We start from the raw sequence: 14,156 nt of genomic DNA, 5'->3' as shown, positions 1-14,156 counted from the left end.
ATCGGATAGGTAAGATTGCTCTGAGTCGCAAGTACCACACAAAAATTACTTAATTAATGATTTGCTCATATTAATATTCTATTTTATGTTCTGGACCATACTAAAATGTCCGAACAGTTCAGATTCTTCAATTTGATGTTTTTTATTCTTGTTGGTATTACATCCAGCATGAAAGACTGTCACTATGCCAACATGTGTTTTGCCTCCGTTTAGACTTTATCAAGAGGTTTTTTTGTGTGAATCGCATCTTTTGGTAGTACGTGCTTTAGAGTGATAAATGCACCCTGTAACTCAATTGACAGACGTTATTATTATTTATTTACACTACAGTACTTTGTATGTTGACACTGATTGAATTGTTGATGGGCTGTTCCTTTTCCTCTAGAGGAAAACACTACTACCAATGTGTTTATACCCTTCCACTTGACCTCCGATTACTACCAGACGAAATCTCTTTCAGACAAAACCTAAGGATTTGGCTTTCACCCCTTTAATTTACTTATGATCATAGCACTAATGACAGCACTCACGAGTGCGGGGATGCCTTAGTGCAGCCATGCGCTTACAAAACATCGGGAGCCATTGCATTTCCCTAATGAAAGACCCGTGGGTCTGAAATGCTATGGAGTCAAGATAAATACAATGATTGAAGTCCATGAGTCATGTCTGAGATATTGTAATTGCAATATTTTGATCACAGATGAGAATTACAATATGATAATTGCAATAACTGGAAAACACAACGATTTAAAAGTGAAAATTAACATAAAGAATAAAAACATTGGGGGTGATTACGATGGCGGGCGGACTCAAGTTTGCCCGCCATCGTAGTGGTGTCTGGGACCCCCCGCCTGTAAGGCAGCGGTCCCGCACCCCACATTAGGATTACAGTTTAATTTTAGCTGTGGGTTGTGGGGATTACAGGGCTAACGTGTGTGAAGTTAAATATTTGTTAGGAGTTTTGATTTATTTTTTAAGCAATAATATTTCTTTAATTGGTAATTCATTATGTTAGTTGAACAAGTATTATGTGTTTTGAATTGTGTGGTGTTATAGGGTAAGAAATAAAAAAATTCAATTCATGTAGTAATTAAATATTTATTTGTTCGGAAATTATTTACTTTATTTAATATAATATGTGTAGGTATTTGTTATATGTATTTAACATTATAATATGTTTTTTGTTAATAATAAATATATTTGTATTTGAATTTTAACATATTAATATATTTATTTAATTATTTTGTTTTTAAAATATTTTTATTATTGTTAAAAGTGTTTGTTTTTAATTGTGAACTGACTGGAGTAATAATATTAATTGTTACGCCTCTGCAATCCAACACTTTCCCTACTGTTGCACTCACTGGAGTGGGAATAGTCATTTTTATCCCTCCGCTATCCAACACTTTCCCTAACTTTTATATAATTTTAAAATGATAAAATTAATTAAAATTAATAGTTTATCAATTGCTTTAAAGTAAATAAATATGAATCATTATGTATGTGTGTTGAACTTTTTTAATGAAGTTTATTTAATACATTTTTAAAAATTATATTAAATCTATTTTGGTATATAAATGTAATTATTTAACATATTTAATATTTATTATTTTATTCTATATATATATGTGTGTATACATATATATAAAATTCGATATTTTGTACAACTATATTTTTTACATCAATGTATATTTTTGGGATATTTTTGTACTTACCTGTTTAAGTATAGGGAGTCGATATTTTTGCATTCTATATTTTTAACATCTACATTTTGGCAGTGAACCAAAATAATCATGGGGCATATTATCAAGAACCGTGATAAAATTATCACTGCTTTAGCGGAAGAAAACTGCCGCTAAAGCGGCGATAATGGGCTTGATAATATGCCCTGGAGAATCACAATAGAAGCCCATGTTCACACCAGAACATGGACTTATATTGGAATTATCAAGGGCATATTATCAAGCCCATTATCGCCACTTTAGCTGCAGTTTTCTGCCGCTAAACCGGCGATCATTTTTAATGCTGTTCTTGATAATATGCCCCCAAATCTGTTACAAGACCTTAAGGAAACATAAGCCAGCTCTAAAGTTCCAACTAGCACATTTATCAAAGAAAATGCCCACAGAATTCCACACTTCCCTCAACAAATTGGTTAACTGCTGCCAGCCAAAAGTGGAAACTACAATAACTAGGAAAAAAGAGCAGACAAGTCACGCCAGCACCAGTCTACATTCCTCACTCATGTTAAATGTTTTATGATAGCTAAATACAACTTCAAAAGGAACTTTCAGGATTATAGATCTGTATATTTGCACTTGTTGTTTTCATGCGAGGAGCAAATAGGATCTCATCTTTGCACATTTGGTATTAAGGTATCAACATAGGTGGGAAAACGATTGGTGTTAGGGGAAATTTGTAACACTAATGTGGATTTCCTATGTTGCTATTTATGAATTTGTCATGTTGAAGGTCATTCAAACCTCAGAATATATTTGTAGTTGTTTATAGTAACAAACATAATAGTTCAGAATACCTATTACCTAAATTTCAAAAGTCTAAATAGTGACTAGACAAAGTTTCACTGGACCATAAATTGTTGTATGTATACTGTCAAAAGATATATAATTTGAAATGTCAAGCATTAGATATGGAAATCAAAACAATAACAATACTAAATATTTTGTTGTGTCTATAGTTGTCAATGCCCCTGGAGTGCAACCCATGCCCAGATGCAATACGAGTCAAAGTGATGATAACCATTGTCTACGTTCTCTTTCTCATCCAATTCGCTGGGTCTACTGAAATAATCGTAACTCCGAAGTTATCAATGTAGATTGAAGAGGATTTATTGAGAGATACAGAAAACAAGTCAATACGTGAAGCCTGGGTCGTAACTGTCATCCATGGAATCTGGAACCCAGCAGTGTTCCTGATTCCAGGTATGACACGACAACACCACACATTCCCCTTCGTAAAGAGTTATAAAGTAATTTAAAGCAATGGATAAAGAACAAGAATAAATAAACAATTTACAATATGCATTCTGAAAAGAAAAGACATATGCTTGGATTTAAGAGAACAAATTGCATATTACACAAACCAGAACACCTATAAAGTTGATAGTCTTTGGTCCACACAGGAACATGACATGTTCTCTGTGCTCGTTGGATAGGTATAGAGTCATCAGAAGAACAGGAAGACTTGCTTTCAGGATCTTTGTGAAGGGTTGTAGAACCAGAGAATTTCCTCCAATTGCTAGCACTATTGGAAGGTTTTAAGCAGGACGGAATTCCAGATTCTGGGGACACCTCCTTAGGCCACAACCACCTAGGAACCTTTACTACTTTAGACAAACTCCATACGTTACCATCAGAAAGCTCAACAACCTGTCTTCCGACACGCGTGATCATCAAAGGACCAGAATACCGTGACTCCCCAGACTTGACAGATCTACACTTCTTAACACGGACCCAATCATTGACACAGAATTGGGAAGAATTACTACACAGAGCACGATCAACCTCAACGGCCCTTCCTGAACCAAGTATTCTCATCCAAGGTTGACTCATGTTGGAGCCACTCTTCCTCCCTCTCATCTTCTCAAAAGGAGACAGATCACCCATACTCCTAGGTGTGTTTCTGTAACACCACAGAACTTCTCTAATGGTCTGTTTACAATCTCTACCATTCAACAAGGCTAATTGAAGGCCCTCCTTAAACACCTTGATCCATCTTTCAACAATACCATTACTTTTGGGATAATAAACCGACACACGTTTATGTCTTATACCATGACGTTCTAAAAACTCTTTCATCTCATGGGATACAAATTGCACACCATTGTCAGTTGTAATAGACTCTGGAAAACTCTCCCTTTCAAACACTTCATTTAAAAACTTGATCACCGCACTAGATGTTATGTTAGAAACCATTTTTACCTCTGCCCACTGAGACAACTGATCTATCAAGATTATAGCATACATCACACTCTTGTTAAATGACAAAGGACCAGCAATATCCAATGATACACTTTCCCAAACTCGTGAAGGTCTAGAAATGGGAAGTCGTTCATATGCAATATGCTTTTGAGACTTATCACTCAAACAGCAATCCATACAGTTTCTGACATGCCGTTCTATACATTTATCCATCCCTGGCCACCAGAATTCACTTCTAATCCTCCTTTTCATAGATGTCATTCCAGGATGTCCCTCATGAGCCATTTCTAAAATCTTAGGTTGCAATTCACGAGGCACCACCAATTGCAGACCCCTAAACAATATATCTTCAACCACAGACAACTCTTGAGCAATGTGAAAGAAAGGAAGAATATCTTCAGACAATAAAACTTTGCGTGGCCATTGAGTTTTTACAAAATTACAAATATCACTAAGAACAGAGTCCTCTCTACACGCCAATTTCCATCCATCCTCATCAACGCAACCTTTGGAAATTTCACAAATTGACACAACATTATCATCATCCTTGTCTTCTTCAACAATGTTGTCATCAGGCACAGGCAATCTAGATAAGCAGTCAGCTAACACATTTCTAATTCCAGGAATATATTCCACTTTAAAATGAAAATCCTGAAGCTTGTATTGCCATCTAGCGATCCTTGAAGTTGCTTTCCCACAACCTTTCGTAGTAAATAAATCCACTAAAGGACGATGGTCAGACCAGAGCTTAAAAACAGTACCGTACACATACTTGCGGAAATACTCTATACCCCACCAGCAAGCAAGAGCTTCCTTTTCTAAAGTAGAATATTTGCACTCAGAATCCCTTAAAGGTCTTGATGCAAATCCAATTGTTACCATTTGACCCTTTTGACGCTGCATTAAAACTGCACCAATACCCACATTACTTGCATCAGTGATGATAAATGAATAATGTGCAGTATTAAACGTTGCCAAAGCAGGTGCAGATGCAATGATTTGCTTCAACAACATGAACTCTTTTTTACAATTTTCATCCCAAAGAAATTGAAAAAAATTTTCATCAAATTTCTCATGCTTGCAGTTTTATCAGAGAACAGGGGAATGAATTTGGAGTAATATTCGGCAAGCCCCAAGAAAGACCTGAGCTGATCTTTATTCACAGGGTCAGGAGCTAATTCAATGGCCTTGACTAAATTTATTTTTGGGGAAATGCCCTCCTTATTAATAGTATGTCCCAAATAGTCAACAGAAGACACACCAAATTTACATTTTTCTTTTGTGAGAGTGAGACCACTATCTTGCAACACACATAACACCTTATAGAGAATTTCAGAATGATCAGATGGATTAGATGCAAAGATCAAAATGTCGTCCTGGAAGTACAAGACATTTTCAAAATCCTTAAAAAGGTTGTGCATTACTCTTTGAAAGACAGAAGATGCTGATATTAGACCAAAAGGCATCCTTTTGTACCTGAAAGCACCTTCTGAAGTGATGAAAGACGTCAAATGTTTAATGTCCTTGTGTAACGCTATCTGGTGGTAAGCGTTAGACAGGTCTAATGTAGAAAAAATGGATGCCCCCTTCAATTTTGTGAACATTTCATTAATATTAGGCAATGGATGCCTATCCACCCATACGTTCCCGTTTAAATCTCTCAAATCCACACAAAGTCTCACTTTGCCGTTGGGCTTGTGAGCGACAACGACTGGGGACAACCAAACAGAAGATTCTATTTCCTCAATGATATCCAAATCACATAATCTTTTGAGTTCAGGTTTTACAGCATCTCTTAAATGTAAAGGGACATTCCTAACTTTATGGACCTTTGGTATAGCATCTTCCCTAAGAATGATTTTATGTTCAAAATTTCTTAAGAGACCTAATGCAGATGTAGAAAACACAGAAGGAAACTTCTTTTCACACTCAGAACCAAGATCAGACTCTACATTCATGACCAGGTCTGAATAACCAAGCACTTGTTCAGGATGATTAGGATCCAATCTTATCATTAAGTCCCTCTGTTGTGGCCATCCCAATAAACAAGAGACATCTTTTGCCACCTAAACCTTGGAATTGATAGTTTTACCCTTGAAACTTAGGGATGTTGTAAAAAAAAACAGAATTTCAATGGGTTTCTTCCCATACCCAAGTAACTTTATGTCTGGAGGAGATAATTTTAAACCTGGAAACTCTTTTACCCATTCTTCGCCAATGAGGGTACGTTTTGCTCCAGAGTCTGCCATAACACTGATATTCTTACCCCCAATATCCACAGTGCAATATGGGGAATCTTTATCACACGCATTAACTTCATATACTGCAAATAGAAATTCTTCTTCTAAATAATCGTCATCTATTTCATTAACATGCTCATTAGAACTCCTTTTTTGAACAAAACACTTACTTTTAAACTTGTTCTTATTTTTACACATTTTACTAAAATGACCTTTCAATCTGCAATATCTGCACACTTGTCCAATTGCCGGACAATTTCTGTCATTCGCTAGGTGATCTGGACTACCACATTTGAAGCATGCATATTCTCTCCTCTCTTGGAATGGTTGGTTTCTTTTTCTAAATGAATTCTTTTGCTCAAAATTAGATTTTTTTTTTATAATATTGACTTCAGCAATTTTTCTTTCCGCAAGTTCTTTCACACCCAGTTTCATGTTCTCAAAACGATGAGCAATATCTAATGCTTTGTCTAAAGTTAGATCCTCAGTGTCCAAAAGTTTTCCTTGAAGCTTGAAGCTTGACATCAGCAATTTTGTGGACCATTTGATCACGCAACATTTGATCATGAAAGGTTGAATAATTGCACTTAGATGTTAAAATTCTCAAGTCATTCATAAATGAGTCAATGGATTCACTTGGTAATTGACCTCTACTCAAGAATTTATGACGGGAAACCACAACGTTAACTTTCTTTATATATTGTTTATCCAACTGTTTGATTGCTTCCTCGAAAACGTCTATTCCTACTTCAGTAAATGTTACACTGCGTGAATCTAAAGGTAAATGACTTAAGACATGTCTTCCTTCAGCACCTAAACAGTGTTTTAAAATAGCTAGTTTCCTTTTATCGGTGTAGTCATCTCCACCAATTGCTTCAATGTAAGCATAAAAACCTTCTTTCCATCTTTTTCCATTCAAGAATTGGTTCACCTGGACTTGGTAGAAAAGGTTGTGGAGCAGAAAAGCTTTCCATCTTGATTAATCAAAAACTTAAAATAATTTAGTATGTGAATTTTGATGAGAACAAATGTTGTGTTCTTTATTAGTTTTTAGAGTTATGAAGCAATGTTGAATTGTCTGGAAGTGTTAATACCAAATGCGATAGTTGAAAGGTTTAACACGTGATGTTATCACATTCTCATTGGATTTCATTAAATCCTATCCCAAAAGATGGCCGCCATGCGTCAAAATGCGAGATAACACGTCGTGACATCACGCGCACGCGCACAGGTTTGTTATGGAACCACAAGACTTTCGTAGTTTCCAAGCACCAACATTCGATTTGCTTAAAATTAAAAATATCAGTCATAGATAGGCACAAAATTGTGGCGATTTCACCTGTACAATACTGCCACGATCTGTGACGCAGCGTCGACAGCTTCCATGGACATTTTGTGATCCTTTGCATACAACGAAAAATAACGATGTAGGTAGGGACTCCAGGCTTTTTAAAAGTTCTTGCCCAATCGTCGCCAGTGAAATAATCGTAACTCCGAAGTTATCAATGTAGATTGAAGAGGATTTATTGAGAGATACAGAAAACAAGTCAATACGTGAAGCCTGGGTTGTAACTGTCATCCATGGAATCCGGAACCCAGCAGTGTTCCTGATTCCAGGTATGACACGACAACACCACATCTACCTCTAACCAACATATTACAAGTGTGTGATTGGCAGTGAGTAAAGAGAAATGTGGATGCACATATCACTACCGTAAGATCCAGATCTTGATATTTGAACATTTTGCAACCCTACACTCTTGATCTTTAAACTGGCTGATACATTTTGAAAGAGCTGGGTTCCACGTTCTAGGTCTGCTATGGAACCCCCAGGTCCATGGCTCTTTTTATCAGCATAAAAGCGTGGATGGTAGAGAAATCGTTAGCCAATCAATCATTGCAATTTCAATAAACTATGACTCAGAAGAATCATAGACTTCCAAATAAGTTTAGTAATTTATTACAAAGCCAAGAACAGTTGGACATAGAGGCACCTAAAGATGAGGGTATAGGGTTAAGGCAGTACAGCATGCACAGAATAATCAGTTAGAGAGCCAGAATATAAAAAATGACAGCGCACACATAAAGATTCCTATCATTGGATGTTTGTGGGTATAAAGCATTAGTCTGTTCCTACACTACAACTAGTGTGGCATCCCTACTTAACATTTCTCAAGGCAAGATCCATTAAGGTGTAGGCATATGAAGTCTTCCAAAGAAGTCTCTTCACATCAGATGGGTTAAGTAGCATAAAGCTACAGATCTCGTTCTAAGATGCTCTCTCTCTCAAGGCAAAGCAGAAGTCCCCGGACACTGTCCCTTATTTAGGTACATCAGTCTTACAGGTAATATCCCAAGATGCACTGCGGCATAAGACCATGCAGTCAAGCCACCTCCTCATGGGTGATTTTTCACAAGGCAGCGATGCTCCCAAGCATGGGCAAGATGACCTTGATTACCAGGCGTGCTCCGATGCGAAAGTACAACAGTTCTTTATTATCTATATCAACGTTCAATGTATCCTCTCCTCCCGAAGTTTAACTCCTTAAAGAAAGACATTATTCTAGGTAACAAGGATGAATTCTCCACCTGCAACAGAAACGTGAGAAAGAACAAATCTAACATTCACATAAAATTCATTAGTAACCTAATGCGAGAGCTTTCGGGGAAAAATAGAATAAAGGCCTACAGAAATCGGTTAAAATAAGAAATGACAAAAAGGCCTCGTGAAATTACACATAAAATGAACGTTAATTACTAAGCATATCTAAATTACACATTGCATAAGCACATCAAATATGTGAATACTTGTCAGCAACATGTGCAAATTATGCATGTTAATGTTTTCAGCTAAACACCCATAGTTGCAATATTAATTTGTTCACATTTACATTGAAAATATCTCTGACATGTCACCATTCATGTTATTACAATTTGCGTTCTAATATCCCAGGTTAATATAAAAAAGGAATATAAGTAGTTTCGAACTATCCATAAATATAATGCACCACTGGTAATCTTTTTTTTTTTTAAAGATTTTATTATTGATTCAACAATTTACAATTCAAATTGACATTTACTGGTCGTCAGCATAGGGCATGATTTTAGTTTCCATGCTGAACCTACTGACTGGCAAGATGAGAGGATTTGACTCAAATCTTTGGATCAGGGGGTCGATGTAAAGAGCAAACAGCAGGGGAGAACAAGGACACCCCTGCCTGGTCCCTCTTGTGATTTCAATCTGCTCAGTCATTTGGCCGTTAATAAGAATTTTAGCAGATGGGGCTATGTAGAGTGCTTGAATTGCCTGCAATATTTTGGGGCCAAAACCAATCCGACGCATTACAGCCCATAGGAACTGCCAGGAGACCCGATCAAGCGCCTTTTCTGCGTCCAAGAGAATCAGCGAGATCGGGTCTCCTGACACCTTCGTGGCATCAAGTAAGGTGATAGAGCGACGGATATGCTCTGTGGTCCCTTTTTTTGGTATAAATCTGTGTTGCCAATTAGAAACTATGGATTCAATGTTAGAAGAAAGTCTAGTGGCAATAATTTTGGATTTTTTTTTGAGTCAGTGTTGATTGGGGTGATAGGACGATATGATGACATTTTTAATGGGGATTTATCTTTTTTAGGGAAAATAACAATTTTAGCAGATGACCACGACTCCGGAGGTTTAACCCCCTCGAAGATTGATTTCACCAGTGAAGTAAATATTTCTTTAATTTGTGATGAGAAAACCTTATAAAATTCTACAGGAATGTTGTCGCCTCCAGCAGCTTTACCATCTGGCAGGCGAGAAAGTGCCATTAAGATCTCGCTCCAGGTCGGGGACATTTCAATTCCTTCTCTTACATCCTGACTAAGCTTATGATTAGGGATGCTGTCTAAATATTTCTTAATTTTAACCTCTATGTCCGTATTAGTTCCTTCTAAGTCTTCAGTGTAGAGATCCTTATAATAGTTTCTAAAAGCTTCCTTTATTTTACTAGGGTCAGAAGTTCCCACATTTATTATATTGATGGTATTAGCCGTTATCTGCTGTCTGGTTGCTATAGCAAGTTGATGGCCAATACGTTCTCCAAGTTCATAACATTTTTCTTTAGATGCTGCCCATTTCAAGGATATTTTTTCTGTTAGGATAGCGCCCATCTCTGAATTAGTCACCATGACTGCCAATTGGGCCTCATCAACTCCTGTCCCAGCCTGGACCGCGTGGATTAGTTTCCTCTCCGCTTCAATCACCCGTCCCTGTGCCAGACTAATTTGTACCTTCTCTTCTCGATTCTTCCGGATAGAGAATCGGAGTGTCTCGCCCTGAATACCAGCTTTAAGAGTGTCCCAGACAACAGCAGTTGAAGCTGTCCCAACATTTATAGCCAGGAATTCTTGCAGCCAACTGACCATGTGGTCTCGGTACTTGTGATTATAAAGTAATGCTTTTTCGAAGGTCCAATGTGAAATCGGTTTCTGACTCCCCCAACCGTCTAAAGTTAAAATAACGGGGTTGTGATCGGATAAAAGTCGGGGGGCAATTTCAATTGAACAGTCATGAATTAGAGCAGAAGATACAAAAAAATAGTCTAGTCTAGCGAACGATAGGTGGGGAGCGGAAAAAGAAGTAGAACCAGGCTAATCCGGTTTCAGAGAAGCCCAAACATCTTTTAGCCCATGAGTACGAACTAAGTCGAGCAATGCACGAAACACTTTTGGTTTGCGGCCCTGATAGGCCCAGAAGCTTGTTGTATCCCATAAACTGGGTAGGTTTAGGTTCAAATTGCCACACAGGACAAGAGGATGCGACCAATGAGCGAGTTCTTCGCTTACTTGATGTATGACCCCTGAATCATCCTGATTGCTGGCATAGATGGAGCAAATTGTGAAAACAGATTTTGAGGCTAAAGTACAGCGTGCAATAACCCATCTTCCTAAAATATCAACTTTGACTTGATTGACGATGAGCGCTAATATTTTCCGGACCAAAACCCCAACACCCTTCACCTTAGCTCCTTGTGACGTAGCCCCAATAACTTTATATCCCATGGAATCAAGTAGAGATCTCTGTGCCCCTTCTATATGTGTCTCTTGGAGACATATAGGGGCCGATTAGGATGGAGGATTTTCCGCCTCCTCCGGGCCGGCGGAAGCCACCGCCGGCCCGGAGGAGGCAGAAAATCCTCTGCGGAGTCACCAAAGACCCACCGCCGCATTACGATGGCTGGTTGGTCTTGGTTTCTGTCCGCTGCTTTTCTGCCGCGGTCGGATTAAAACCGCGGCGGAAAAGCTCTCATTTGGCTGGCAGTGTCTATCAGACACCGCCAGCCAAATTAGGATGCATTAGTAAACATGCTTTTCCGCGGCGGTTTTTCTGCTGTGGAAAAGCATGTGTACTTTTGATTTTGGGGGCCCGTTGCGGGCCCCCAGGGTGTAGGCGGGTGCACATGGGGGGTACCTATGGTACCCCCCAGTATTTACATGCACAAAGCGGCAGGCACCGCGCGGTGCCTGCCGCTTTGTGCATGTAAATGTAAAACATGCACTTTTAACATTGCGGCGGGTGCTGCTTGAAGCAGCACCCGCCGCAATGTTAAATATCCAGGATGTGAGCGCCAATCGGCCCCTTAATGTCTGCCCCCATTAGCCATAGTATTTGTGCGGTTTTCTGTCTCTTAGATAAATCGTTCAAGCCACAGATATTTAACGTGAAAATCTTAAGTTTATTTAACGTTCCCATTATTTAAGTTAGATTCAAGCAACAACCGATAATAATGATCCCTCACCCACCGTCACCTGAGAGCTCACTCATGTAATTTTCCTGAACTATGATACTAAAAAATAAAAAGAAGCTGAAAGCGTATACCCTAAGCCTGTAGTCATTTAGACAAGTGTGAACCCTGGACCCGGTACCCCCCCACGGCCCCCCCAAAAAATTGAACAGTCAGGAGAACCCTGAATGATGGTGAGCTAGTGTGAGATCCCAGTCTCCACCCCAATAGTGACCACACCATTTAGGAAATTTTGGCCCGAGCGGCCATTGCAATCATATTGAAAGCGTACTATAAACAAAAAAGAAAGATCGGAGAGAGAAGAGTGAGAAAGACAGAAAGAGAAAACTGTGTTGTGCGGGAGAAAAAAGAAAAAAGAGGAAAGGAGAAGAAACCAAGGAAGAAGGTTTACGATAATATCAAGTTTAAATCCCAGTTAAAAAGCTTAAAGTGAGGTGACAAATTATTCGAAGCCAGAGTCAGCACTCTATTACACTGAGATTTACTTTCCTCAGGTTATCTCAGGTTTTCTTTCTGCTAGACAGTTCCTTCATATATTCTCCCGCCTTGATCTCTGACAAGAAAACCCGGGTTGATCCTTCAGAGATGACTTTCAGTTTTGCCGGGTTCATCAGAAACACTTGAGCTCCCAACTGTTGAAATGGTGTTATCAGTTGGCACTTCTGCTCGACGGTTGCATGCCCAAAATCTGGTTTAGCGAAACATTTTATCCCATCTGCTTCCATAGGTGAGTTAGGCCTTGCCTTGTCGTAAACCAACTGTCTCAACAAGAAGTCCCCCCCCCCCCAAAAAAAAAGGCCCTTGGTTTGTCGCTGCTTGAATTGCGACCATCTCGTCGGGGTCTGAGGTTAAAAGGGAACCGATAGGCCCTTTGGATTTCATGGTCCCAATTCCAGCTGGTCTGCAAGGGGAAGACGGTCCGTAGAAGTTTGATGATAAAAGCGCTGGGATCAGTCCCTTCGGCCCCTTCCGGTATTCCTAGTAGTCTAAGATTATTCCGGCGCATTCGGTTTTCTTGTTCCTCTTGCTTGCTCATCAGATCAGTGAGGCAGGCCTCTTGGGCCGTGGAAAACTCTTTGATCTTTGCCACTTCAGTTTCCAAGATCTCTGTTCTACCTTCCACCATAGCAACCCTGTCTCCGATATCTGTGCAGACTTTATTTAATTTTCGTATGCCACCCTGAAGTTTCTTAGAAGCCCCTCTCGCGGCTAGACTCTCTGTTTTAGCCTCTTCTCTGAAGTGTTTAATAGATTTCAAGATTGAAAGTAGGTATGGTTCAGTTGAGGTCGTGTTAGCCGTCTGTGAGTTCGCCCCTTGCAGGGGGTTCATGGTGCCGGAAGGCGTAGGTCCTTGCGATTTGGGTTGGCCCCATTTGGGTTGACTACGTTTCCTACTTTGGGTTTTCCTTTTTTTCTCTGTCTTTACTGCCGAGTCATTCAGACCCCCTTCAAACTTGCTGCTTTCTGGTGAGCTAGTCTTAGAGTCATCTGTCCCAGATCTTGACGCAGAACCATCTTAGACTTAGAAAAAGTTTTCATTCCCTAGGTCTGGTGTCAGAGGGTCGGACAGGCGTCGAGTCGTGCCATCATCTTTCGCTCCTCCCTGGCCTTTGAATTGGTTGGCATTTTTAATAGCAGTTATAGGACCGGTGTCGTCCATGATTGCTGTAGCCAGGGGGTCTGACAGTGCATCATCCAGGGGAGTCTTATCAGGTATGGCCGCCTGGCCACCGTAACTTGGGTCTAAAACTGGTGGTGTTACTGTTTTCTTTTGATAATCAAGTAGCTGTAGGGAGGGTGAGGACTCCCAGGCGTTTATGGACAAAGGAGGTCCTCCGTCTGGTAAACTGCCGACTCATTAAAGGTAAATATGTCATCAGGTGTAGGGGTAAAAATGGGGGGGATTTTTATGACAGGGAAATGTCTCGCAATTAACGGGTAATTTCCACCGGGAACAGTATCAAAAGTGCTATTGCCTAAGGTATCTTTAGGGTTGCTGGCCCCTGCAGCACCTGCAGCCTTGTTTGACTTTTTTGCCACCCCTTCTTCCCTTTTACCTTTCTTGGGAGGCTCCGTCTTTTCCACAGCTTTTTCAGTTCTTTCCGGGTTTTCCTTCTCACCATTTTCCTTCCTCTCTTCATTACTTGGATTTTCTTTCACCTTCCCCTTAAGCATTCTTTGCCCGCGCC

This window comes from Lissotriton helveticus, chromosome 2_1, assembly GCF_964261635.1.
Source record: "Lissotriton helveticus chromosome 2_1, aLisHel1.1, whole genome shotgun sequence".
NCBI classification, from domain to species: domain Eukaryota; kingdom Metazoa; phylum Chordata; class Amphibia; order Caudata; family Salamandridae; genus Lissotriton; species Lissotriton helveticus.
The sequence above is the reverse complement of the archived record's forward strand: the minus strand, read 5'-3'. Positions refer to the sequence as shown.